Here is a 23,032-nt window from a genome sequence, read left to right as displayed (position 1 = left end):
GAGTGCTTTTCCAAGGTTGAGTTACTGGGTGGTTGGGTGAAGGGTACTGTGGTTAATACATGTGAAGTGCAGAGTGATGTAATTGCTGGAGAGCATATGTCTGGTCCTTATTTTCCAGAGCTACGCCAACACCAGGTGGAGTGTGAGTTCTCTGACCCCAGGGAACTTACAATGGAGGCAGACTTCTGGGGGAGTACCAGAGAGTCTGAAGAGGCATTTGGGGGTGCTCCTGAAGGGAGTGGTCTAGGTGGTTCCCAACCGAGTGTGGTGGGAGAGGATTGTAGTGTCCCAGGTAGGTCCCAGGTCCTAGAGGGTTCCATGAGGGAACAGCAGGAGGGAAGCCTAGCCTGTACCGTAGGGCCACCTTTTGAGGGAAGCCCCGCAGTGTCAGAAGAACTTGGGGGGGGTGACTGTAGCCAGCATCCCAACAGTTCTGGTGTCTGGCAGTACCCCTCCTAGTGAGGGGGTGCAGAAGTCCAGACATAGGGTTGAGAGGGAGTTGCAGACCCCAGTGGAGGACCTTGAGAGTCAGGGGACAGCTCTGAGAGCAGAGCCCCCCAGGAATGACCCAGGTGAAACCGTTTCTGGTTTGGGGGAAACCCAGACTCTGCCGGATGGGCAGAGGTCGGGAGACCTGCGCCAACCAGACTCTTGTGTGGCCCTTGGGGACGGTGTGTCCCTTGTGGGGGGTGAGAGTGCCCCCCAGGAAGTCCTGGCATGCCAGGCAAAGATTCAACCTCAGGGTGGTGACTCTGGGTTGGATACCCAGGTTCAGAGGTTAAACTCTGACCTGGTGGGATGTAGATGTGCCTCCCAAGAAGTCCTGCTGTGCCAGGCAATTGTCCAACCTCAGGGTGTTGACTCTGGATTGGATGACCAGGTTCAGAGGTTAAACTCTGACCTGGTGGGGGGTAGGTGTGCCCCCCAGAAAGTCCTGGCGTGCCAGGCAATTGCCCAACCTCAGGGTGGTGACCCTGGGTTGGGGAACCAGGCTCAGAGGTTAAACTCTGACCTGGTGGGAGGTAGGTGTGCCTCCCTGGAAGTCCTGGCCTGCCAGGCAATGGTTCAACCTCAGGGTGGTGACTCTGGGTTGGCTAACCAGGTTCAGGGGATAAGCTCTGACCTGTTGGGGGGTAGGCGTGCCCCCCAGAAAGTCCTGGTGTACCAGGCAGTGGTCCAACCTCAGAGTGCTGACTCTGGGTTGGATAACCGGGTTCAGAGGTTAAACTCTGACCTGGTGGGGGGTAGGTGTGCCCCCCAGAAAGTCCTGGCGTGCCAGGCAATTGTTCAACCTCAGAGTGCTGACTCTGGGTTGGATAACCGGGTTCAGAGGTTAAACTCTGACCTGGTGGGGGGTAGGTGTGCCCCCCAGAAAGTCCTGGAGTGCCAGGCAATTGTTCAACCTCAGGGTGGTGACTCTGGGTTGGATACCCAGGTTCAGAGGTTAAACTCTGACCTGGTGGGAGGTAGGTGTGCCTCCCAAGAAGCCCTGCTGTGCCAGGCAATTGTCCAACCTCAGGGTGTTGACTCTGGGTTGGATGACCAGGTTCAGAGGTTAAACTCTGACCTGGTGGGGGGTAGGTGTGCCCCCCAGAAAGTCCTGGCGTGCCAGGCAATTGCCCAACCTCAGGGTGGTGACCCTGGGTTGGGGAACCAGGCTCAGAGGTTAAACTCTGACCTGGTGGGAGGTAGGTGTGCCTCCCAGAAAGTCCTGGTGCGCCAGGCAATTGTTCAACTTCAGGGTGGTGACTCTGAGTTGAATGGCCCAGTTCAGAGGTTAAACTCTGACCTGGTGGAGGGTCAGTGTGCCCTCCAGGAAGTCCTGGTGTGCCAGGCAATTGTTCAACTTCAGGGTGATGACTCTGAGTTGAATGGCCAAGTTCAGAGGTTAAACTCTGACCTGGTGGAGGGTCAGTGTGCCCTCCAGGAAGTCCTGGCGTGCCAGGCAATTGTTCAACTTCAGGGTGGTGACTCTGAGTTGAATGGTCAGGTGCAGAGGTTAAACTCTGACCTGGTGGAGGGTCAGTGTGCCCTCCAGGAAGTCCTGGCGTGCCAGGCAATTGTTCAACTTCAGGGTGGTGACTCTGAGTTGAATGGGCAGGTGCAGAGGTTAAACTCTGACCTGGTGGGGGGTAGGTGTGCCTCCCAGGAAGTCCTGGTTTGCCAAGCAGTGATCCAGTCTGAGGGTACAGACCCTGGGCTGGAAGACCAGGTTCAGGGTGTCCCCCCGGACCTGGAGGGAGGGGCTACTGATAACAGTGCCCCTACCATGTTGTCTTCTGAGGAGGCCACTCCTAGTTGGAGGGTGCTGGACCCCAGAAGGGAGGGCAGGGGGAGGGAAGCCTCACCCCGGGCCCTAGTCCAACCTGAAGGTACAGGCCCCAGGTTGGAGGGCCAGTTGCAGGTTAACAGCCCTGCACTGGTGGAGGAATGGTACAGGGTGACTTCTGTAAGCACCCTGACCATGTTGGACTCTGGGGGTACCGCTCCAGGAGGGAGGGTACAAAGCCCCAGAGGGGAGGACCAGGTTCAGGCTGTCATCCCTGACCTGGTGGAAGGGAGAGTGGTTAAAGGGTGCCCAGCACCTGGGGCTACCGCCCCCCACTCTCCACAGCCACAGTGGTTGGAGAGCTTTGAGAGGCCTGGGGCCTGGCTCTCATCCCTGGCAGCTGTCAGTAATCACTGTGGCTTGCTGTCCGGGTGGACAGAGTTATCCCTGGGGAGGGGACAAGTGTCACACCCCAGGGGTAGAGTGGGCAACACCACTGTGTTGGTCATGGTGGTACTATCCTGCTCCTGGGATACATCTGTGAGCAAAGTAAGGTTAAGTGCTGCACAGATGGGATCCGCAGGTAAGGAGAAAGGTTCCCCATGGGTTGGCTTAGTGGGCCCTGAGAGTATGGACAGAGTGATCCAATTGGAGTCAGGAAGGCGAAGAACTGGAGCATGCCCCTGCTGTTGTGGGCCTGGGTCCTTGTTCTGTCGCCTCAAACAGGGAAGTACATCAGGATAGTGATTGTTCTCCCCTGGCTTTAGGCTGGTAGGGGGTCATGTTGGACCTGGCTTTTTGACGGGGACATCCCCAAACTTTTTGCCTCCTTCCTCCTATTTTTTCTGACCTGTTGTTGTTGGCTTTTGACCTCTGGGCACTTTACCACTGCTAACCAGTGCTAAAGTGCATATGCTCTCTGGGTAAATTGTACTACTGATTGGTTTATCCATGATTGACTAATTAATTTACTTGTAAGTCCCTGGTAGAGTGCACTACATGTGCCTAGGGCAGGTAGATTAAATGCTACTAGTGGGCCTGCAGCACTGGTTGTGCCACCCACCTCAGTAGCCCCTTAACCCTGTCTCAGGCCTGCCATTGCAAGGCCTGTGTGTGCAGTTTCACTGCCACTTCGACTTGGCATTTAAAAGTACTTGCCAAGCCTAGAACTCCCCTTTTACTACATATATGTCATCCCTAATGTTGCCCTAGGTAACCCCTAGAGCAGGGTGCGGTGTAGGTAAAAGGCAGGACATGTACCTGTGTAGTTATATGTCCTGGTAGTGTGAAACTCCTAAATTCGTTTTTACACTACTGTGAGGCCTGCTCCTTTCATAGGCTAACATTGGGGCTGCCCTCATACACTGTTGAAGTGGCAGCTGCTGATCTGAAAGGAGCAGGAAGGTCATATTTAGTATGGCCAGAATGGTAATACAAAATCCTGCTGACTGGTGAAGTCGGATTTAATATTACTATTCTAGAAATGCCACTTTTAGAAAGTGAGCATTTCTTTGCACTAAAATCTTGTTGTGCCCTTCAATCCACGTCTGGCTAGGTTTAGTTGACAGCTCCTTGTGCATTCACTCAGACACACCCCAAACACATGGTACTCAGCCTCACTTGCATACATCTGCGTTTTGAATGGGTCTTCCTGGGCTGGGAGGGTGGAGGGCCTGCCCTCACACAAAGGACTGCCACACCCCCTACTGGGACTCTGGCAGACAGGATTGAGCTGAAAGGGAACTTGGTGCATTTCTTAGAGACTCTTTGAAGTCACCCCCACTTCAAAGGCACAACTTAGTATAAAACAGGGCCCCTGCCCTACCTCATCAGACACTTGCTGGAGAAGAAACCTGAACCAGAAACTACATCCTGCCAAGAAGCACTGCCTGGCTGCTCAAAGGACTCACCTGTCGGCTTTCTACAAAGGACTGCTGCCTTGCTGTTGCCCTGCGGCCTTGCTGAACTCTTGTCTGGCTGTGAAAGTGCTCTCCAAGGGCTTGGATAGAGCTTGCCTCCTGTTCCTTGAAGTCTCAGGACCAAAAAGACTTCTTCCTTTCACTTGGACGCTCCGTGCGCCGAAAATTTCGACGCACAGCTTGTTTCGCGGCGAGAAAAACGCCGCACACCGACGCTGATCGACGCGACGCCCTCGGGAAGATCGAGACTTCGCCGCACAACCTCGCAAGGACAAAGCCGCCTGACTTTCCAGGAGAAATCGACGCGACGCCTACCGTGAGCGCGAAACTTTGACGCACGGCCTCGCAAGGACAACGGCGCCCGACTTCCAAGGAGAAATCGACGCGATGCCTGCCGTCAGACCAAAATTTAGACGCACAGCCTCGCAAGGACAACGCCGCCCGACTTCCAAGGAGAAATCGACGCGACGCCTACCGTGAGATCGAAACTTCGACGCGCAGCCCCGTAGAACGACGCGCAGCCGGAAAACAAGCAGGAGAATCCACGCACAGACCCGGGACACCTGGTAATCCCCGCGACCCACAAAAAGAGACTGTCTGCGCGCCGGAAAACGACGCCCGACTTCCCCGCGTGGAAAAGAACGACGCAAATCTGTGTGTGCTGAGGAGAAATCGACGCACACACCCCTTTTTCCGCGCATCTCTTCTCCTGTGGCCCTCTGAGGAGATTTCCCACCAGAAACCAGGTACTCTGTGCTTGAAAGACACTTTATTGCTTTTTAAAGACTTAAAGACACTTAATATCACTTTTCAGTGATATCTTTACAAATTCGTATTGCAACTTTGATCGTTTTGACCTACAATTACCCAGATAAATATTCTATATTTTTCTAAACACTGTGTGGTGTATTTTTGTGGTGTTATGCTATGGTGTTGTATGATTTATTGCACAAATGCTTTACACATTGCCTTCTAAGTTAAGCCTGACTGCTCGTGCCAAGCTACCGGAGGGTGAGCACAGGCTGATTTTGGATTGTGTGTGACTTACCCTGACTAGAGTGAGGGTTCTTGCTTGGACAGAGGGCAACCTGACTGCCAACCAAAAACCCCATTTCTAACACTTACATGTAGTATTTTTGAAGAACTTAGCCAACCAAGCTGGCTTAAAAAGAGTGGCAGGCTTTCCCCCCTTAAGTGCCTCAAACGGAGATACCCCTGTGCTGGTGTGAGGTGTTGTTCGGTAAAACCAAAGCATACTCTTCACAGCGGCATCAACTACACATCCATTAGCTAGCGCCCACTGAATAAATTCACCAATCACTCTATTAAATCGTTCAACCAAACCATTAGTTTGCGGTTGATAGAAAAAACTTTTCAAATGTTTGATGGCGCACTCATTCAAAAAACTGTCAAATTCACTGGATACAAACTGAACCCCGTTGTCCGACACAAGTTCCTTAGGAAACCCTTCCTCTAAAAATACATCCTTCAAAAACGTTACAACTGACGTGGAATCTGCGTGACTCACAAACTTCACATGAGGCCACTTTGAAAAGTAATCAATAATAATATAAACATACCGTAACTTAGGAGGAAGAAAATTAAACGGTCCCAGCAAATCAATTCCTAACTTTTCCCAGGGACCTGCCGGACATCCTATTGGCTTTAGCGGAGGAGTTGACGTTTTGAGAGTCTTATCACTAGATGTACAACTAAGACATGATTTGACTAATGTATCAATGTCTCTGTCCATTTGCGGCCACCAGTAGTATTCTCTCACCCTTTTGTTTTGTAAAAGTAGCACCCAAATTACCGTCATGTGCTTTTTGCATATTAGATCTTATAACATCAGGAGGAACAATCTTATCATTTCTCAACAATACCCCATCTTCAATAGACAGTTCTTCAGACACCTTTGAAAATGGTTGTTCACTCTGATTCAAATTTTTTTCATGTGGCCACCCTTCCTCAATGTATGTCAAAATTCTAGAGAGAACATGATCACTTGAAGCCGCTTCTTTCCATTGCGTTTCAATGAACGACCCAGTACGTTCCAAATCGATGACAGCATTGAAACAGTTTTCATCTTGACAGTCCATTTCCTCTTTATAGTCTTCAGAAATCGGATTCCTGGAGTGATAATCAGCTCTCACGTTCTTTCCCCCAGAAATGTGTACTACAGAAAAATCAAATTGTAACAACCTGGCTTCAAATCTTGCAATTCTTGGTGTGCTGCTTTTAACATTGGTACCATTTAGAATAGAAACTAATGGCTTATGGTCTGTCTGAAGAAAAAAATGTCTTCCCCATAAATATGACTTACATTTTTCTATACCCGAACCAACATGCCAATAACTCTTTTTCAATTACAGAATAATGTACTTCATTAGGTCTGAGTACTCTTGACGCAAATCCAATGGTATGTTCCTGTTTCTCATTCATTTGCGTCAAAACAGCACCCAGACTGAATTTACTGGCATCCACTGTCAAATAACATTTCAAATTGTGATCATAAGATTGTAAAACTTTAGCACTACACAACTTCTGCTTAATCGTGCCAAAAGCTTCCATACACTCAGCATTCCACACAAACTCAGCATTAGTTTTGAGTAGATTAGAGATGGGTCTGACTAGTGTTGCAAAATTTTCAATAAACCTAGAATAGAACTCGCAAAGTCCCAAAAACGATTTGACCCCACCTTTGTCTTGAGGAGCTGGTGCACTTACAATCACATCCACCAGACCTGGTCTGGGATGCACACCTTCAGCTGTGATGACATGACCGAGATACTCTACTGACGTTTGTAAAAACTGACATTTTTCTCTTTTCAACACAACACCAGCACCATCAAACTTACTTAAGACCTGTTTCAAAATTGCATCATGTTCCTCTCGGTCACATGCATGTATGAACACATCATCCTGAAAAATACACACTTTGGGGGTTATTCTAACTTTGGAGGAGTGTTAATCCGTCCCAAAAGTGACGGTAAAGTGACGGATATACCACCAGCCGTATTACGAGTTCCATAGGATATAATGGACTCGTAATACGCCTGGTGGTAAATCCGTCACTTTTCCGTCACTTTTGGGACGGATTAACACCTCCTCCAAAGTTAGAATAACCCCCTTTGTCTATTCCTTTGAGGAGAATAGACATAATCCTCTGAAATACTGACGCCAACCCAAACGGCATACGACAATATTGATATGTTCCCCACGGGGAAACAAAGGCCGTGAAGTGCCGAGAATCTTGAGTCAATTCAACTTGGTGATAAGCGATAGCCAAATCAAGTTTAGAAAATAATTTCGCTCCATTAACACAGGAGAGCATCTCACCAATCTTAGGCAGGCGATGAGAGTCTACCCAGATCTCTTTGTTAAGTGCCTTCAAATCCACACATACTCTCAAGTCCCCATTTTTTTTCTTTGCGACAACTAATGGAGATAACCATATGGAAGAATCAACGGGTTCAATAATTCCTTTTTTTTGTAAACTTTCTAATTCTTTTTCCAACTCATCTCTGACACTGAAAGGCACTCCTCTCAACTTATGTTTAATAGGAATGGCCTTATCCTTCACCTTAATCTTGTGTGTAAATCCTTTTATCTTTCCTAATTCACCTGAGAAAACCCCTCTGAAACTCATTCAACAAATTCTCAATATCAGAGGAGTCTCTAATAGCTGACACCTGTTCACACGTGCCTGGGTGCAAAACCATTCCAAACAGCCCTTGGTGAAACCATCCTAAAATGTTCAGTCCTTTCACTGCTACATAGACCTTCCCAATAATGCGTTGACCCTTGAAAACCATGATGTCTTCAAAGAAACTTACTAAATCAATCCTTCTTCCCTCATAAGAAATAGGAGTCCTATCTGGTGGATTCAACCTTCGTGTGCCCCAGTTTTGTACATAGAGCTCCTGGGTGATCATTGTGATTCTAGCACCCGAGTCAGCCAGTAACTTCAAATTTTTGTCTCCAACTTGAACAAAAACATATGGATCAATACAGTGCTCAGGATTACCAGATACTATGTCCTGGTCTCTCACCGCCAGAATCATCTCTTGCATTTCAGTCATCAATTCATCCATCCTGTCATCATTATCATCACTGACCGCATTAACCTTATTGATACTATTTTTGTTACTTTGACAAACCCTTGCGAAATGACCAATTTTGCCACACGATCTGCATTGAACATTTTTTGCTGGACATGCTTTTCCTCCTTTTATATGTAATGTGTAGCCACATCTTAAACAAATGTTAGACTGCTTGAAAAAGCTACAGGATTTGTTTGCCTCGACTTTGTTGTGAGAAAATCCCGTAGTCTTGCGTCTGTCATTAGATCTCTGAACTACATTCACCTGTTCAGCTTGAGCACATTCCAATTCTTTAGCAGATTTAATAGCAGTCTCAATGCTTTTAGCAATCCTAATGGAATCCGACAAAGAAGGATCTCCCAAGGACAACAATTTTTGCTTTATAGCTTTATCAGAACAGTGACAAATAAATTGGTCACGTATTAACTGATCCGTAAATGTGTCAAAACGACATTCTGACTCAAGTTTCCTCAACGGAGAAATGTAAGTATCGACATCTTCTCCACTTTTTTGCTCTCTCCTAAAAAACTTATGTCTTGAAATAACTAAACTTGGTGGAGCATCAGATCTGTTGGCCAATTTCTTAAGATCTTCATCAAATTCATCGAGTTCCTCGCCTTCATCCGCTTGAACATCTAGTAAATGTTTATATACCGACCTCCCCTCAAAACCTAAAGAATGGAGTAACAAGCATTTTTTTCTTTCCGGTCTAAATCTTGACGCTCCAATAGCACCCATATATGTTTCAAACGCGTCATACAATTGCCTCCATGGTATAGTTGGCTCACCGGGTGTTTCCAAAAAAGGTGGCGGAGGGTTAACCGACTGCATGACTGGAGAGAGAGACAACACAGACACAGGAACTATTTAAAAACCAATAAAAATTAATTCAATGCAGAATTGAAAGGTCCAGTGCAACTACTGCTTGATAAAACCACTAAGAAGGTTGAAAATCACTGATGTTCAAAGATGTCCGCCACTCTTTCCATCAAAAATGGGCCTGCCTGCACCATCACCTCCTGAATGAAGGATCATGGGAGGAAGTACACAAAAAAAACTCACTGTTATATGATCAGTCCAGGAGGTCATCAATTAGCAGAGAAATAGTACTAGCACCAGTGGGCTACGTGATGTCTGCCTGGGGTGATTCAGTTCCACAGCTCCTCGCCAAAGGAAGTGAGCTTGAAACAATGTGAAGAGAGGTTGGTGAGTTCCATTCTTCAACTGTTTATTCAGATCATATAAGAGTAAAACAAACATTAAATCACCCCAGCGCACAGCAGTCGGCCCTCCGATGTCGAAGCCTTCCAACCCTGCCGTCTGACCATTGCCCTCGAATCCCCGGTGTTCCTCGTTGCGTAATTCAGATCGAGGAACACCGAGAAACCAAAACACGGGCACGTGTCAGCGTCTCCGCTGCGCACCCGGCACAGCAAACAGCTGATTATAGCTGACCGGCCCGCGCAGCGAGAACGCTGCTATTATATTGTGCTTAAGCACTACACCGCGCCCACGCTGCTGCACATCAACATGCACACAGGTGCGGGCAGAAGGATGTGCAAGGCACAGCTGGATATAAATCAGAGTTAAACAACAATCAGAAGTGAAAGCATGCAGCATTAATAATGTTGGTGCAGTGATGTAACTAATACAGCTTTATCTGCAGGGCAACCACACCCACCAATGGCCACAAGGAGGCGCCCTAGATCTGACCTTAATGTGCTTTGTATTATATGTACCCTGCCCCTCGAGGGGAGAAGCGGGGAACAGACATCCATGCAAAGTGATGGAAGACAAGCTTTACAAGAACCTGGTCACAGCCTGTGTGTGCATGTTTGGCAGATAACCCTTGGCTAAGCAAGCCCCTAAAAAAAATCACATGCTGTGCCCTCTTAATACTCCTTTTCTCTCCCCAAGGTTTTCCCTTTAACCCTTTTTAAGTGCTGCATATAACAAGAGTTACTATTAGGCTCAGTGCTTAATTTATAAAACAAAATAAACAAACATTTATGTAACTAAATAAATAAATGTAATTGCTATTTTTTTTTCTAAAGCGGGTCGGCCCACTTTCACCAATAATGCGACCAAGTTGCACCACTGGGCCACAATCACACTGCCCACTGTCTTCAGAGGTAGTACCAAGACCTTGCACACTTCTTTAGAGTAGTAAATAACTAGGGAAAAATTTGACGGAGCAATCTATTAAACTTTTTCTACATTGACAGAATCTGCCATGACTGTGGTTCCTGCCAATGTATAGAGATTTCCCCTGGGCTGGTGAAAAATCTCTAAGTTTGGCAGGTGGTGTAAAAGCAGTAAAGTCCTCCACCACCCTGTCTTCCTTTATTCCATCTGCCAAATCATAAACCAGGCCCTCTGTCTAAAGTGGCCCAGTGGGTGAAAAACACTGGCTTGGAAGGCTACCGCGAGGGATTGCCTGTGGTAGACTATGTGCAAGCAATCATCTCATCAGCCTTGGGGTGTTTGATTGCCAGTAGTATGCCTCGAAACCTGAATCTGGCATAGCTTTCCAATGATACTATTGCCAGTGTTTGTGTATTTTAAAAAGGTAGTAATTTGTATCCATTCAAGGAATACATCTATGGGTGCAGATTTGCTACTCTTTTGGTAAACTGATCACTAATTGGAATATTTAGAAAGAAGGGACGCAGTGCAGCACAGCGAGCAAAGTTCCTTTGTGTGTCACTCGAAGAGAGCAGAACTGAGACATATCTTCACAGAAATGGTGCAGTTCTGCTCTTTGTCTATGCAAAGGTGCACTTCGGGCTGCCTTGAGTGCAAGGGCATCTGCCTTATGTTCAGGATAGCTAATGTGCATAAAGGGATACCTTCCTGCAACTATCCTTGGAGACTTTTTAGGGTCAAGCCTGTGCTAGCATGTGCTTGCACATGCGTATCGCTTGCGAGACACTGTAGTAGATAGAAAAGGGCTCAGAGCCCCGTCCATGCCACGTCAGTGTCTTTCATTGGTTCATGGGCTTGCCTGTTAAAACCTGCTTGCTTTCATTAGTGGAAGGCATGCATACGTCATGCCTTTTCCGGTGGTTAGCCCTCCTCGAGCGCAGCGACCAAGTACTGAAAACATACGAGGCGTGCTGTTTTCCGTCCAGTTTGTGGACTACTTTTTCTCTTTTTTTCACAGCACGATCTCGCTTGGCAGAAGTCGAGCGCTTTGCATGACATCGACCCTGTTACATAATTAATTGCCCTTTTGCGGTTACATAGATAATTGCACTTTTGCCGAAAGGTTTCACTAAGAGTGAACTGTAGCAGCGCGATCGCGCTCGTTATTTCCATTTAATGAGTCAAGAAAAGTCTGGATCAGAGTTTATAACTGCTAATAGCTCTAACTCGGAGAAATGCGAGACCCGTTGCATTGCAAATGCTTGTCTACTCTTTGTATCTGTGCTGCAAATTGCAGCACACCACATACAAAGAAGCAGTAACATGGAGAAATAAATACATCTGTTCTCCTTACACCAGCCTCGGGGAGGCGCACCATTGTGGCACAAACCCATGACTGTATGTTTTTGTAAATATGGGTTTACATCAAAATCCATGTGTGGATGCACGAGAAAACCATGTACCACCCGTGGAACACCTACCTGATGCAAAGTAAAGCATGGCAGAGCAAGGTGCTGTGTGCTGTTAACTTTTTTTTAACATGTGCATGGCTTTGTAAATACCAAAAAACGAATTGTGTCAATGCCTCATCGAAAAAGTGATGCAACCCGATGCAAAATCTGTTTAAATCTGGGCCTAAATATATATTTATGTTCCGGACCCGAAAAAAAGAACAAGTTAAAACCTCATAGTGAAATCAGAATGACATGTTCATTGGTTAGGACGTGGCTGAGGGGCACCAAACCCAACTACCAAGTCAAGAATGTTATTTTGGGATGTCACAAGTCAATTGTATGACCCTGTAAGAGTCTTGTGTTTGTCATTCCACTGACACTCTGTGTAATGCCCCTCATTCTTGCGTGCTTTGCCCTGTGTCGCCTTTGTTTTTCTATCTTGAAAACAATATTTGTAGTGGCAGTCCCCAAAGGCCCCAGTGAGATTTGAACTCACGACCCCTGGTTTACAAGACCAGTGCTCTAACCCCTGAGCTATGGAGCCAGGAGCTTGTCGGGATGCTGTGCTGGGGACTATATGGAGGAGCAGAGCATACCTGAGTTACAATGGAATCAGCAGGAGAGAGGATTGTGTGAGTCTGAGAAGGAACAGGGGCGCACAAGACGTGGGAGTGCAGTGTCCAGAGACTGACACTGAGGCACTCACAAGAGACACATGCCCTGCTCTGCCCATGGTGTAAGCCGCGCCCACGCTGCTGCACATCAACATGCACATAGGTGCGTGAAGAATAATGTGCAAGGCACAGCTGGATATAAATCAGAGTTAAACAACAATCAAAAGTGAAAGAACGCAGCATTAATAATGTTGGTGCAGTGATGTAACAAATACAGCTTTATCTGCAGGGCAACCACACCCACCAATGGTCACCAGGAGGCGGCGGAATTTGACTGTAAAGTGCTGTAAGCTCCCCTGCTGGGAGGGGGCCCCTCGAGGGGAGACGCGGGTGCAGACACCCATGTGAGGTGCTGGAAGACAAGCTTTACGAGAAGCTGGTCACAGCCTGTGTGTGCGTTTGGGGGCAGGGAACTCCTTGCTAAGCTAGCCCCCGAGAAAAATCACATGCTCTGCCCTCTTAATCCTCCTCCTCTCCCCTGGGTTTTCCCTTTGTAGTAATCACTGCAGTCTTATTTTGATGTAGGTTCTTTATTTAGCAGCCCTAACAACATTGTACAGGCAGAGGATCCTTCACCACCAGCTTCCTCCACTCCAACCGCCACCCATAGAATTCCCCACACCAAAGGTTCTAATGTTACATCATAGCACAAGACTGTGCTAATCTATCAATATACATAAGTGTAAAGAAATACATACATTACCTACGTTACAACACCCTTCAACCTTTTTTAAGCGCTATATAGAACAGGAGTTACTATTAGGCTCAGTGCTTAATTTTTAAAATGAAATAAACAAACAATTAAATAAAAAACTGCAATTGCTCAGTTTTTTCTAACGAGGGTGGGGTATCGTGGGGCCCACTTCCACCACTGATGCGACCCGCTTGCACTTCTGGGCGACCATCGCACTGCCCACTGTCTGAAACCGAAACATTTGCTTTTTTTGATCAATGTGAAAGGGTGGTCCACTTTTAAAAGCCTGAGTTAGGACTTAAGTTCAACCCACAGCAAAGCCAACTCATCCCTTCATCCTTCTTGGTGCGACAACATGCGTAGCAAACACCTAGGTCTTTCTCTTTCACTGTCTGTCTCTCTCTCTCTCAGACAAAATGAATGCTCACTGGATGTTGTGTAATTGAGAAGATATTGGAGAGGGGGAGCACTGAGGGAGGAGGAGGGAGGAACATTGGGGACCAAAGGGTGAGGGGACAACATGGTTCATGCAGCGCCTGAATAAAATGGAAAGGTTCTGGCAAACTCAAAATTAATGATTAAAAGCAGGTTGCGAACAAGCTCAGTGCGCCCTCTGAAATTAAGGATCCATGGGCGAGGCGCAGGCAACTCCCCTCCCCAGAGAGCTACAGCGAAAGTGAGAAGCCGTTCATCATGTTTGCGATATTCGACTCACATTGCATCAATATATAGGGCGTGGGCTGGGCACAGGGTGGGCACCACTGAACTGGCACTGCCACAATTATCAATGGGCGAAATGTCCGTCTTTGGCTTCTCCGGGTGACACCAACCTGTGCCATTTCTGTACTGACACTATGGGGTCAGCAGAGGTGCTCAGTGGAACACAAGCTCTGCTAGTGATGCACTTAGGATGCACAGGTGTCCTGATTGCAGATGGAGTGTCCCTCATTTGAGGCATCTAGTGTGACTGACCTACCGAGGGACTCCAAATGCCCTCCTGTTTGTGTGCAGAGGGGGCAGTCTGTGGAGAGAGGAGAGACACGTGTCAAGCAGGGGGCCCCAGCCCAGAGACTGTGGCAGGACCCCAGCAGAGGGGCACAACACTGTGAACAACTGAGTACAAGCGGGACTGAGGCTGGACCCCCTCGTGCTCACATGGTAACTGGGTGGGAGGAGCTAGACCACAGAAGGGGCCCCACACAGGCCACTTTTGGAAAGGTTTAACCTTCACATGTGCCACTGTGTAGGGATGTAAGACGCTGCAATGAGGTGACACCGGACTAGCGGGGATTCACCATAAACCATTTACATCAGTCAGACTGACTTAAGTGCAGATAAGAGGAAATATGCATAGAGAGGGCGTGATGTGACCAAGATCAAGCAATTTAATGAAGTAGGGGAACCAAGACTGTGAACCAGCAAAAGCAGCAGGTTTCCCATTACCCCACATTTTATTGGGGAGCCAGGGAGGCTGCTGGGAGTTGTCTCTTCTGAAATAATATTCAATATGCAGGGCGGGCGCTAGGCATGGGCAGTGTGGGCAGCTGCCTAGGGCCCCGCACCTACCCCCCCCCCCCAGCAACATGGGGCCTCGCGCCAGTGCCTTACAGTCAGGCTGGCACACAGATCCTTTTGTCATTCTCCCAGCTAATTAAAAACAAGGTTTGTCTCCTTGCTGGGAAAAGGGAGGGGGCCCTCACCCTTGGACCTCGCAGCCATAGTGTACTGCTGAGAGGCCCAGGGAGAGGGCCCCATCCTTGGCCCAGGTAGGGGAGAGACACTGTGAAGTTATGTGAAGCAATCAGGTTGTCTGAAAAGCACTGAGAGAGAAGTACATTGTCACTTTCTCAGTGAACCCACCCTTTAACCTTTTCAAAGGCTATTTAAGTCTTTCAGCTGTTTAAGGGCTATAAAAGAGGTGCAAGACCAGGTGGGCCCTAGGGGGCCTCAGCCCTTTCCCTGGAAGGGTGTGTGGGGTGGGGGCCGTGCTTTTATCACTGGGCTAGGGGTGGTGTAATTTCCTAGGTAGTCACATATGGTATGCAAATTAGAAGGGGCCTCGCGTGATTACTTTCTGCCCAGGGCCCCACAAATCCTATTGGCCCTGTCAATATGCATTTGGTTCCATCCAGTTTTCACATCACACATTTTCTGCCTCCATTTTGCTAGAAAACAAACAGGAGCAGGAGACTTGTTCAAACAGTAGTAACTCAGGGGCCCAGATCTTGGGTGGATACTTTCTGAAAGACCATTCATTCAAGGGAATCCCCCTGAGATGTGTCCTGGTTGGCTTTTGGTGGCTTTTGGTGATGTTAGAGTGTTGTGTTTTCTATGTTGATCTGCACACGACGGCACAACACCGCGTGCCGAACCAATATCGCGTGCTGCCCGCTGTCTTGCCTTGGGCTCTCGAGCGTTCTGCAGGAACGGTTAGACGGCCGTGTGAGGTGCCGAGGACGTGACAGCGACGGTCTTTTCCACGGATTAAATAAATTTGATAAAGACAACCAAGACGTCTCCTACCATCATTACAACATCGCTTTTGGCGACGAGGGAGTCTGTGGACCGCCGCTACGTTACCCACGCATATCAGTGAGGGTAGATATCCTCTTCTTTCTTTGACGTACATTTTCCTCAACTACATCCGGCAGAAAACGTATGAATACCTGGAGCTCTGCTGGGGGGAGGACCGAGTGACTTGTGTGGTTCAAAACAACTAGAACAGGACTCTGCTGGTGCCGTGGCTGGAGTTTTTAGGCGCCATCTTGGAGGTATTTGTGTTTTAAGCTACTCAGAGCCATATTAGCTGGGTCAACGGTGGAAAATACTGTTACACTGTGTAAAAGTTTAACTAACAGTTGATTATTGAAAGGTATGACCATCTGAACAGATCCTGGACAATTCTGGACTTTAATTGCTACCTTTTTGGTTAGCGCTATGCAGTCAGTTAATCCACCACCACCCTTCTTGGAAACTCCGGGGGTGCCTCCCATCCCATGGAGGCAATGGTTTGACGGCTTTGAGACGTACCTGGGAGCTATTGGAGCCTCTCGTTTTCGCCCCGAAAGAAAAAAGTGTCTGCTTTTGCACTCTTTGGGATAAGAAGGCTGAGAGATTTTCAAACACTTAACTGACCTGCCGCAAATTGATGAAGATCTTGATGAATATCATATGACTATCAAGAAGTTGTCTACAAGGTTTGATGTACTGCCGAGTCTGGTGGTTTTGCGGCACAAATTCTTCAAGCGTCAGCAAGTTCAGAGTGAAGATGTTGACGCATACGTCAGTGCACTGAGACAATTGGCCTCGAAGTGTGAATTCAGAGATTTTCAAGACCAGCTAATAAGGGGCCAGTTTATTGGTCACTGCTCAAACAAACACATTCAGCAGAAGCTACTTACCATGGGTAATCCAACATTGGAAGAGGTCATCAAAATAGCCAAGAGCGTTGAACTGGTGCAGATCTCTCTAAAGGAACTCTCATCTAGTACTGGGGTGAAGGACTCTGATCAAGTGCAAGTTAATGTCATTACTAAAATGGGTGCGGTAAAGAAAGGCGAGCTGAAGAAATATGACAATCCTTTTTTTAGGTCTTCTAACATTTGTTTTAGATGTGGAAACATGCCGCATTTCAAAGAAGGCAAAAGTTGTCCAACGAAGAATGATGTATGTAGGAAGTGTAGTAAAGTGGGTCACTTTGCTAAAGTCTGTCAATCCATGAACAATAGGCAAGCTAAGGTGTCTTGTGTAGCGGAGGAAGATGAGGAGAAGGAGGGGAATCTTTTGTAAAAGCCTTTCAGGATATGATTGTGGTGGTCACTGAAAATGTAGGTGGGATCAAAGATCAAAACCTATGTATAGATCCCCTGGTGGATATTCGGGTTGGAGATAAGTGGCTTCGGTTATTAGTGGACTCTGGGGCACGTATTACTATGATCACATCGAATCTGTTCCACAATACTTGGGGTGATAGGAAGTTATTGCCTCCCGACAGATCACCGGTATCTTATGAGGGCAGGAAAATTGACTTGGAAGGCTACATAGAAGACAGTCTAAAGTTCAAGGGTCGCAGGATCTTTGGTAAAATCTATGTGGCATATAAAGGTCTGAACATTTTGGGATGGTACCACCAAGGGCTGTTTGGTATGGTCTTGAAACCCGGTGCTAAAGAACAAGTCCTTGTTGTGGGGAACTCAGAGTCAAAGGCACCATTTGAAGAGGAGTTTCCTAGCATATTTGCACTGGGTTTGGGAAAGATTGCTGGTTTCAAACACAAGATTAAGGTGAAGGATAGGGCCATCCCAGTGAGAAATAAGGTCAGGTCAGTGCCGTTTAGTCTTAGAGATGATCTTAAAGCTGAATTGAACAAGCTTCAACATAATGGTGTGATTGAGCCTATTGAGTCCAGTGTGTGGCTTTCTCCATTAGTGGTTGCCCGAAAACGTAATGGGGACGTTTATGTGTGGATCTGAGGAGTTTCAATAAGGAAATATGGGTAGACTCATATCCCTTACCTAAGATCAGCGACCTGCTCGATGAGCTCAGAGGCTCTGTGTGGTTTTCCAAAATTGATCTGCCATCGGCATATCACCAGGTGGTCGTAGATGAGGATTCGCGCCATTATACAGCCTTTAATTTCCCGTTTGGTACTTTCCAGTTTTGCAGGATGCCGTTTGGGCTGGCCTCCGCTGCGTCAGCTTTTCAACGCATCATGCACAAAATGTTGGGGGAAGTACAGGGCATTCTGGTTTTTCAAGATGATGTTTTGATCCATACTAGGGGTTTGGAAGATCATCATGAGAAAATCAAATCTGTCTTTAAAACTTTTCAGTCCTATGGCGCCTGTGTAAAGAAAGACAAATGTGAGTTTTAGAAGGAAAAGATAGAATTTTTGGGTCACTGTGTGTCTGGGGAAGGGGTTGCACCTCGGCCCGGGCTGGTAAAAGCGATTCTGGAATTGCCTAACCCCAAGGACAAAGACGAGTTGCGATCATTTGTAGGCATGTGTGAATATTATTCTAGGTTCATTTCCAACTATGCTAGAAAAATGAAAGTTTTGTCAAATTTGCTCAAGAACAAAGTTCCGTTCATATGGGACAGTGAGTGTCAAACTACATTTGAAAAGGTGAAGCAGGAGTTGGTGGATGCTAGACCATTGAGTCCGTATGACCCCAGCCAATTGTGCACCATTACAGTTGATGCTAGTAGGTATGGGTTGGGGGCAGTTCTGTCACAAGGTATGGGGAAGGATGAGAAAGTTATTAGTTATGCCTCTAGAGTTTTACGTGAATCAGAACTCAATTACTCAGTGATTGAAAAAGAGCTGCTAGCATGCTACTGGGCTAGTGAGAAATTTAGAAGCTATGTGTGGGGAAGAAACTATGTTATTCTAACTGATCATAAACCGTTGGTGTACATTTTGAATGGTGACAAGATTAACTATACAACCCCCCGCATAGCACGCCTCACCACGAAATTGTTACAGTATGATTTGCAGGTCAGATACATTCCGGGGAAAGATAATTTCACAGCAGACTTTCTATCTCGTTTACCTATTGACGATGAAAGCACTGTTGATTTGGAGGACGATATGGAGGCTTGTTTTATAGCATAAAATGTGTTTATATTTTATATATGTTTATATTTGTAGATGCTGATGAATCCAAGGTGTGCACGGAGACGGTGTGGAGGATGGCTGAAAGCAATAATGAGGTGTTGTGCATTGTTAAGCAGCATATTATCAATGGCTGGCCTATGGAAAGGAATTCGAATTCAGAAGTCCAACCGTATGCCAAGGTGGGGGATGAGTTGTCAATTGAAGACGGCATTGTTTTGAGGAATGATAAATGTGTACCCCGTGCGATGTTAGACCAAAATTGGTGGACCATGCTCATGAGGGGCACCTTGGTGCCACTATGACAAAAAGACGTATCAGGGCGCACTATTGGTGGCCGTTTATGGATAAAGATGTGGAAAGAGCTGTTGATGGATGTGTGATGTGTAACGGTGCTGAAAAGGGGTTGAAGACTGTGAAGCCACCATTACAACCCATACCTTTACCGGACAAGGCTTGGGTTAAGGTGAGGGTCGATATGGTTGGGCCTTTCAATTTTCTCCCTAGTCACATGCCCTATGCCTTTGTACTGATGGATTACTCCAGTAAGTGGCCAGAAGTGCATTTTTTTGCTAAGCCTACGGCTGGCTCTGCCATACAGTTCCTCAAATAAATTTTTGGGAGGGAAGGATTTCCGGAGTTTTTAATCTTGGATAATGGTGTACAGTTTGTGAGTAATGAGATGGAAAAGTTTCTATGAGTGTCCGGTGTGAAACATTTGAAGAGTTCTCTGTACCATCCTCAAACAAATGGTTTAGTAGAGAGAATGAACAGAGTGGTTGTGGAATACATCAAGTGGGCTAAAGCGAGCAAATTGGATGTGGAAGAAGCTGTGAATTAATGTTGTGGTTTTCTCATACCACTCCACATTCAGTGACGAAAATCTCTCAGTTTGAACTTTTGAAAGGTAGGTGTAGTACGTCAAGACTTTTCCCGGCCTGGTTAGCCAAGGTTGTGTCTGGGAAACTTCCTGATACAGTGGACAAGGACAGTGTTTTGGGTGAAGTAAAAAAAATATCAGGATAAGGTGAAAGCCAGGTACGACCAGAAAAATTCAACGAAAGAACGCTCATTTCAACCGGGTGATGTGGTACGCATCTAGTTACAAACGTTCATGAGGAAGGGGGAGGCCTGTTATGGGAGTCCGGTGACTGTGAGGAGAGTGTGTGGAAATGCCATCATGGTTGAGAGTGGTCAATGGTGGAATGTGGGCAAGGCTGTGAAGGTGAGTGACGTCAATGGAATGAAAAGGTGTAGTAGGTCTGTGACAGAGGGCATGGATCAGGAACGGATGGTATCAAACACAAAGTTGTTGGTGCCCCATACACTTAGGAGAGCAGTTCGTGAGAAATGGGTACCGCTCAAACATAGGGAATGTCATGGATTATAGCAGGAAGGTTACTTGTTGTGGTCAGTCTATGGCCAAGATTATTTAGTGGTTCAATGTTATGTAATTACCTTCTTTGTGAAAGTTCTTCTGGTTTTTTTTTAAAAAGGAGATAATATGTTTTGTTTTCTATGTTGTTCTGCACACGACGGCACGACATCGCGTGCCGAACCAATATCGTGTGCTGCCCGCTGTCGTGCCTTGGGCTCTCGAGCGTTCGTCAGGAACAGTTAGACGGCCGTGTGAGGTGCTGAGGACGCGACAGCGGCAGTCTTTTCCACAGATTAAATAAATTTGATAAAGACAACCAAGATGTCTCCTACCATCATTACAACACAGAGTCACTCCTCTAGGCCCCGGGCTGATAGGATAAAGTGCGCTGTTAATCAAAATGGCTGATTGGAGAGCAGGTAAGAGGCAGCCTGGGTTTCCGGCGCCACTTTAGGGAGGTACAGTCCTTTAATATAGTGTCTACGAAACTAGGGCTTCATAACAAGTTTTTCCAATCGCTGGGAATAACTAAATAAACTGATGCCAGTAAAGCCAAATGGTTTGTTCTTGGCAAGCATGCACTTTTTTAAAATGTTTTTTTTAAGCAAATGAAAAATTCACACAATGGCAAACATATAAAAACATACAAATAAAACTGTGTTTCAGGAACACAAGCCATCAACTGAAGTGCACTCCATTGCAAGTGGCTGCAAATGTGATCAGAATAAATTCTGTCACTCACAGCCCAAGAAAGCTAATGTCTGAAGTAGGTGCATGGTTTGTGACATTTTTTGTTTTTAATTCGTTTTTATTAGTTTTATTGGCTTTTTAATGGTTATGTATTTTGAGACTTATGGCTTTTGTTTGATCTTATTATTGAAGTACATTTTATATTTTATAAATCTAGCATAACATATATACATTTTAGGTTTGTTTTATGTTCTTATTTTGGTTTATGCTTCTCTCTCATGTCCAAGAGCGGGGAGTAGTAAAGCACATTTGTGCCTGTTGAGATATTCCATTTTTAAATGCACGTTTTAATTTAGTGTTTCCTTTCTGTTGGTAATCTTTTACGTGGCTTTTCACTTATGTGATAATGTGCAGGGAAATTATTCTTCATGTTGCTTGTTCCTAATAAGCGTTGATGCCATCTAGTCTGTACCCGCAGTCCAAGCCTGAGCATACAGAACGCGATGCCCTAAACATTCTGATTGCCCGTGGAGACAGCACCTTGTTTGTGGACGTATCACAGCATAGAGCTTGCGCCTCTGGCCCAGTGTGACACGAATGGGGCTTGTATTTTAAAGACTGTGCACCACATGCAATAAAGAAGCACTTCTGCTGGGGTTATCCTGGAACGGCACATGCAGTGCCTGAGATGCAGCTTAGCTGACCCGGATGCTGATCTTGAATCCAACCTCTACCCTCCACACACGAGAGTGTACCAAAAAATCACAGATCCATGGTATGGTTGAACTGTTTATCTTTATCACCACCATTGTAATTCTGGTTACCATGCTTTGTCTTGTTTGCCTAATAATCCCAGATCATGTTTTTATGTAAGAATAAGACTGGTGCAATAAATGTTCTAAAAGAGATTTTCGCATCTATCTTTTGTCTCATCTTGGGTACGCTGATTGACAATGAAAGGGTAGATTTATTTCCACGATTTTTTGGGGAATCTGAGTAGTCATGTTTGAGGTTGCGAAACCCATCTAGTACCCTGGTGCGTTTAGGGGTTCAGACAGGGCACTGTGAGCTAGCCAGGAACTGTGTCTGCATTTCCTGATGGTATACACAGACTGTGTTCCTATACTCTGATGTTTATGTTGACCAGCTACACAGTCCTACTTGATTCGTACGAACTGCATAAAAATATAGTCATTGTTTTTTCTTGTAAAACAAGCAGCTTGTGAGACAACTAAAGCTATCTCTGACCTGGACCAAAATACTCATCTTAACATTGGTGTCCACTTATAAACAACTTTTCCACTAAATTTCACATTTTCTTTTGAAAAAATATTAGTTTAAGAAATAATTGATTGCACTTAAGTATGGAGATGATTTGTTTTCAATAAGATGAAAAGTGAGACCACAGCTGAAAAAGTTACATTTTTTTACTATTGCCAACAAGCGAGTGGAAGTTGATGGTAAGCTACAGATATTTTTATGATCCATACGACCTCCTGTTCCACTGCTCTTTTCAGAGATCCGGCCTGGCCTCTATTGAATTCCTGTCCCTTCACAGTGAAAAAATAAAAAGAAAGTCCAAAGGCAGCCAGGAGTTAATTGGCCCAAGTTACGGCACTAACTGGTCTTATGAAGCAGGAGTACGTAAATGTTCAGCGACCTACAGCCTCTATTCTGTGCTGTGGAGATCTGGATATGTCAGCTTCAAAGAAACGTACAAGGAAAGAGAAACTAGAAGCCCATAGAGCACACACAGCTGGACTGTGTAGCACATTTATTACCTGCTCCCCACTGTAAGAGAAGAGAGCTATGGGTATCTGCCCCCCCCTACCATGCACATATCTAACAGTGTCTTTGCTGCACGTGACCCATGGGTTTTTATTCACATTTCACATCCCAGGCATGGTATCTGGAGAGCCAGCGGGCCTTGGCTCACAGACCTGTGTGTGGTCATCAAGGCACTTTTTGCTTGAAGTCTGTTATTTCAGCAGAAGTGTGATCCACCAGCATCTTTCACACATGAGGTCTACAGGTACCTGCGCTGAGCATCTGTAGTTTGAGTTTTGGGGAAACACCAGGTGTGACAGGCAAG

The 23,032-nt window shown here is 46.3% G+C and overlaps 1 non-coding gene across 1 annotated transcript; it reads right to left on the bottom strand.

Moving 5' to 3' along the window:
- Positions 1-12,361: 12,361 nt before the first annotated feature.
- On the bottom strand, positions 12,362-12,434 carry TRNAT-UGU (transfer RNA threonine (anticodon UGU)). The gene has a single exon. It is a non-coding gene; the product is annotated as a tRNA-Thr (tRNA).
- Between the last annotated feature and the right edge of the window lie 10,598 nt (positions 12,435-23,032).

The sequence above is a fragment of the Pleurodeles waltl genome, unplaced genomic scaffold (genome assembly GCF_031143425.1).
Source record: "Pleurodeles waltl isolate 20211129_DDA unplaced genomic scaffold, aPleWal1.hap1.20221129 scaffold_39, whole genome shotgun sequence".
NCBI lineage: Eukaryota > Metazoa > Chordata > Amphibia > Caudata > Salamandridae > Pleurodeles > Pleurodeles waltl.
This window is presented reverse-complemented; position numbering and strand designations above follow the sequence as displayed.